The sequence below is a fragment of the Orbicella franksi genome, chromosome 4 (genome assembly GCF_964199315.1).
Source record: "Orbicella franksi chromosome 4, jaOrbFran1.1, whole genome shotgun sequence".
NCBI lineage: Eukaryota > Metazoa > Cnidaria > Anthozoa > Scleractinia > Merulinidae > Orbicella > Orbicella franksi.
Genome location: NC_138148.1, coordinates 24,636,216 through 24,642,300, shown reverse-complemented (window position 1 = coordinate 24,642,300; position 6,085 = coordinate 24,636,216). Strand labels below are relative to the sequence as shown.

Genomic DNA, 6,085 nt, shown 5'->3' with positions numbered 1-6,085 from the left:
GGTGATCATAGAAGACTTGTGGTTGCAGAAACGAATTTTAAATTCGTTACTTGTGGACCCAACATATTGCACATTGCACTTCTTGCACATAACCAAGTAACCAATGGCAGTGCCACAGCACGATGTAATAAGCTGAAGGGGATTCCCCTGTTTGTGGGTTTTAATGGTTCCAAAAGCCTTGCCAGGCTTGGCATTACCATTGATAACCCAATTAGCAGTTTCCTCATTAATTTGGCCCTTCTCAAACCACTTTGTACTCCATTGTGTGATGACACTAACATAGTCAGCACTTGGATCATGCTCAAGCTTTTGATAATGGAGTGGATTCTCTAACTGTTCTTTCATTGTGGTGTCGTAATCACTTTTATCAATCACCACAAATTTAGACCCCTTGTCTTGAATTTTGATGGTAACATTGTCAACCTGCTTAAGTGTAGCCAGAGCCTGTCTCTCTCCAACGGAAAGATTGTCATGAATAAAGCGGACATTCCGTGGGTCAAACAACTCAGTTCTAACGGAATCTAAGAAGAGTTCAAGCTCAGGAACATGGGACACGGGAGCCTTCCAACTCGAAACTTTCTTAACGGTGGGAAAGACAGGCTGAGGGGGACTGGTGCTTATTACATCATGCTGTGGCACTGCCATTGAGAACCTTTCAGCATTTACAGAATTTTAAGCCTCTAGCCCAAAATTTGCCATCGTTTGTCAAGGATACCGCACATTTGTTGCAGAGAATCGAGGAACTTAACAAAACAGGCCCCTTTCCCAAGGACAGTCTTTTAGTTTCATGGGACGTGGTTGCTATGTTTCCCAACATTGACAATAATTTGGGAATTAATGCTGTTATAGAAGCCTTAGAGGCTAGGCCAGTCAAATTTCCATCTACTGATTGCATAGTTGAGGCCGTACAAATTTGTCTCAAGCACAATAATTTGTTTTTTGAAGATGACAACTTTCTTCAGATTCATGGTACGGCTATGGGTCCCAAAAACGCATGCAGTTACGCTGATCTAGCCATGGGAATTATTGATAAGAAAGCCAAATCAGGGAAAATTAAACCCAACCTATGGTGGAGGTACAGGGATGACATTTTTGATCTTTGGACCCAAGGGCCTGCTAAACTCAATGAGTTCACGCATTATATTAATTCTTTGTACTCCACCATTAAATTTACTCTAGTTTCTTCTCCCAATTCACTTAACGTACTAGATCTTACTCTCAATCTGGTGGACGGTTTCATCCAGACTGATATCTACTCCAAACCTACGGATAACCATATTTACTTGCTACGGAATAGCGCACACCCTGCCCATGTTACCAGGGCCATTCCCTATGGAGTAGCTACTAGGATCCAAAGGAATTGTTCTACTGATGAGGCATTTAGTAAACGCTCTTCTCATGACAAGAGATCTCTATAAAACCACATTAAGTATTAACTTTGTTCTTAAAATGAATGAAATTAACAAAGAAATGATAATTAATTAAACAATGGCTCAATTTAAAAACATTAAAATTGCTAAGTCATACACTCTATTTTATCACCACTATAAAATTAAGCAATACAAATTAAGCACATACAATTTTTCTATGAAGTTATGGAAGCATGAGTGAACTTTTGGAAGAAACTGAAATGCTGTTGGAACAGGAGCCATTAGCCGAGTGTTTCTAACGTTTTTCAAGTTCTTCAAAATTTTCATGAGTGGTTCTATAAATCAATGGAATCACGGAGAACATGTTGTTTTCTATTTCATTTAGAAAGTACCAAGACTTAAAAAAAGAAAACAACTTGCTCAGGGCTGTCATTAAGTTTTCATTCAACTGTAGCCTTGATCTCCACACCTGTCACAAATTTGTTACTTTATGGATGAATTAAACCTACAACAGCAAAGTTCAACTGTAACATCAAGGACCCATCCAACATGTTCAGCCGTAACCGGTGCTAAGGGGTACAGCCCTTATTGATAGCTCTGTTGCTTACTTTGATGTTCAAAATGAAAATTCTCTTTGCTTGTGCCATCATTACTTCGACACCTCATGCTAATATTTATTTCTATTAAACAATTAGATAATGAGCTCAAGATTTCTATCAAGAAAGCGAACATGAATAATATAATTTTTGGCACTACTAAGGTTGATTTTGTGACAGTGGATGGTATAATTAAGTAAAATACCTGAGTTGCCAAAGCATCCGCTTTGCAAACTGGCACAACAACTTATCACATGATCAATTTCAAGAGTTAATTGTACATGCAAAAGAGCACCTTGTGGATCGGAGTTAGGGTTAGGATTAGACAACCCAACAGTATGGGTTGGGATGGAAGGATAACTAGAATTCAGGTGTGGACAAGTACAGTTGGAACTTCACTTGTCCAGGAAGCAAAGTTTGAATTTCCAGGAGGGTCTGCAGGGAGCTGGGTGGTTTACACACAAACAAAAACAAAACAAATGCAATCAAAACTATGCAAAGGGTTGGGTACCTCCCCCATTAAAGATCTTCAACCAATTCCACAAATCAGCAATAGTATGATTTAACATGTTCAATTATATATCTCACTCAAAATGTTTGTTCAGACATGCCTTTTAAAAAAATCTAATTGATGCATGCTTACTATGATAAATATTGTTATGAGTGTGACAAATTTGTTGACAATAATTTAATGGTATATAATTTAATGGTATATATGTGTCTATTTTATGCACTGAAAAATCAGTCATAGACTTGTTTCATTTGACTTTACCAACAAACGTTTTAAATACAAAATAGCATCTAAGGGACCCCTACTTTGCCACCCTGATTGTGTTTTAGCCATAAACAAGTGCATTGCAGTTGCAAATTACATTTAGGAAACGGTCATTGACACCACTTCACTTTAAATTAAATGCTTATTGACAATTAATTAAATTACATGTCAACAACCTGGTCACTTTCCTCCTCTTCCTGTCTCTCTTCATCATCATCAGAATCTTCCTGTGAATCAAACAATAATTGGCTGAACTTCATTTAATGGAACCACTACTAAATGAACTACATTTGACGTCATAACAATTGTCTTATTGTCTTGTGAAGAAGTTCAGTGTTTGTTCCCTGTAAACTGACTGCAATTTATTTTGTCAAATCATGCAGTTATCCTTGTGGATGGTTCTTCTAATTAGGCAGTCACGGTTGTTAAGACAAACCTTGTTAAATTACATTGTACATTTTATATACATGCTGATGGAATTCAAGATCTGACTCAATTGAGTCGTGAACCTTTCCAATAAACCTGCACATCCATGACAATCAATATCTGATTGAACAGAGAGCAATAAAACTTTATATTCCAAATTGTTTGCAACAAGTATATTACACTTTGATTTAACAACAACATAGTTCTGAATGCTGCCGCTAAAATAAAAATAGACATTGTTTGACCAAACAAATTCCTTTCCTGTACATATGTAAAATTAGCTGAATGATCAACATATTTATGTATACTTACGGGGATTCCTGGACTGGGTGTTTTGGCAAGGTAGCCGTGTACGCTCTCAAAGACTTCTTCAAACTCCCCATTGTCAGATCCCTACATGGCAAGAAATTATTTTTCACACAATTTAAGACTAACTGGTATGCATGTAGCACATATATATTGTCAGCTATTAAAAGCAAATATATGCACATTGACTGAGACTATTTCAATTTTATATCAAACCATCAAATGTTTTGAAACATGCAAACATGGCTTGACGATATAGTGAACCCTCTCGCAATTAGCCATACGTATTAAATTGGGATTAAATAAATAAGCTTAAATTTTAAATAAATAACTCAAAATTTAAGGTCACTTGGAACCTTGTGTACAAAAATTTCTTTGAAACTTTGCCAAAAGTTGCGTCATTAAAAATTTAATTTAATTTAACTTCTTAAAATTTAATAATAGAAAATCATAAATTCACCATGACGTTTTTGAATTATAAGCCCCTAAAGCTGTAGTTAATGGTGTTTTTAGCAGGTCATACTGTTGCTATGGTAACCTGTTGTGTCACGAAAATGATAACAATGTGTTCACCAATGATCATGCATTTTTTTAATAACATGTGTGTAGCTTCAAGTGATAAAGAGTAGTTGTAAATGACCCAGCGCAATCTAAGTGCTAGAAACTGTTTTGAGCCACCTTTAGCTATCCAAATAAAACTGATTACAATTCCGATCATACGAAATTATATCCAAAATTATGTGCAAGGCAAGGTTAGTTAGAGGAAAAAAAAAGTGCTATTATTTTTGCTAATCGGTTCGGTCGAGTTAAGCATTCTTATCTGACTAGACTATTGCTCAGCTAACAAAATATGGGGTTCAAGATTGGGTAGTAGTTGGACCAAACAACAGCGTCTTTAGTTCGCTGACCGATAGAAGAGAAGTTAATCAATTGATACCAACCTCACTGAGTGATGGGGGAATCAATTCCTCCTGATGGCCATCCTGATCACTGAACTCTTCCGAACTGTAGACGGAGTCCCTGTCATTGTGATCTCTCGCCTGCAAAGAGTTTGCTTTAATTAATCACTAGCACTTTGAACTTCTGCTCGGGAGCGATAAAACAACAGGCGACTTTATTTCACAATGCGAAGAATGTAGGTTTAAAAACTGTATAAGAATTAAACGTATTTGGTCAGAGCAGCTAAACTTTGTGTCAATGATACGTGAATCGAAGTTCAAATGCACGAAAACGCGCGGAAGTTCAGATCAATTCACGAATTCTCATTAGAAGCTTGGACACCGCGGAATTAGAAATAGAAACTTGCGACTCCAGTGTGATGCTGCGTTAAACTGTGAAATGAGTTCGTGATTGCTGAATCACGTCTTGAAATTATGACTGATATAAAAGGCACATAGACAGCAAAAGAATGCCTTTGTCATCTGCAATTATTTAACGCACGGCTCAGGAAAGGGAAATTTCAGACATACCTCTGTATCACTGATGCTAAGTTGTGGACTTGCTGGCAAACTCATTTCTAATTAGCTTTCGGGCAAACTAATGAGTAGCGTGAAAAGGCGTTTTCTTTAAGTGGTCCTAAGTGGTCCTCGGTGTATCGGCAAAGCGATGCTGAAGTATAAATTGCCTCGTGGAACACGCACACGTTTCTAACTGCGATACCTGTCATTCCAAATGAGCTGTCAAGATCCAGGGCCTGGGGAATATCAACAAAACAAATAGTTCTCTATTTGAATTGATCTGGCAGAAATAGAAAAGATCTTTTGGACCTCTCCGATTCGTCAATCAATTATGGGTATCCGCCTACACCGGTTGACAGATTTAACAGAGTGTTGCTTGTTTCATGGCTACAAAGAGCTTTGTAAATTTGTTGGCCTCTTTGTACGGGATCCCCCATCTTGTTGTAGGCTCGATTTCCGCCGCTTTCTCAAGTCTGGTCTACGTGAAGCATGGGCTCCTTTCCCGAAGAGTGGCCGGTAATCAAGCCTAATCTCGTTAATCGTTGCTCATAAATTTGTATTCTCGTTAGCCTGTTAGCTTACAAATGCCTGGTGGCTGTTTAGTTTTGGATTTAAGAATTTGATGACTCCACCTGAAAACGCTCTATAAATAGGGCTGACAGATTAACAGATTAACCCTTCTGCGCAACGTACGGGTCTCCATACAGGTCTCTAATGCGGCACATCTCTTTTTTGTTTGATGGCATTTCGTTTGACGCTCGATTGATTCACGTGTTGTGTTCACGTCACAATAACTGGTGTAAACAATTTGTTCCCAGATTTTCGCTCTATATGCTGTGGGATTTGGTTTTGACTTCATACAGTATAAACAGTCTGCCTGTTTGCTGTTCAACAAATAAACTCCTAAAGACATGGCTAGGAAAAGCCAAGTTTTTTGCATATGTTTTAACTCGAAAACAAAGCAAAAACCAGCGGCAAAAATACAAAATACAAAAATTCTAATTGAAATCGCATGACATTTCTAAACAAATATCTACAGTTTTAAGAAGGATTTGATGGGTTTTTCTGTTGAAATTCTAGAATGATTTCAGACTGCCAGGTATGTAGTATTTTGAAAACACTTGCCAGGTGCCGGGTATCTAGACAACGAAATTT

At 37.5% G+C, this 6,085-nt stretch overlaps 1 long non-coding RNA gene across 1 annotated transcript; it reads right to left on the bottom strand.

Moving 5' to 3' along the window:
* Nucleotides 1-1,495: 1,495 nt before the first annotated feature.
* On the bottom strand, nucleotides 1,496-5,156 carry LOC145485068 (uncharacterized). The gene is made up of 4 exons (XR_014049134.1): nucleotides 4,943-5,156; nucleotides 4,415-4,513; nucleotides 3,480-3,560; nucleotides 1,496-2,968 (listed from the first exon to the last, which is right to left on the bottom strand). It is a non-coding gene; the product is annotated as an uncharacterized LOC145485068 (long non-coding RNA).
* Between the last annotated feature and the right edge of the window lie 929 nt (nucleotides 5,157-6,085).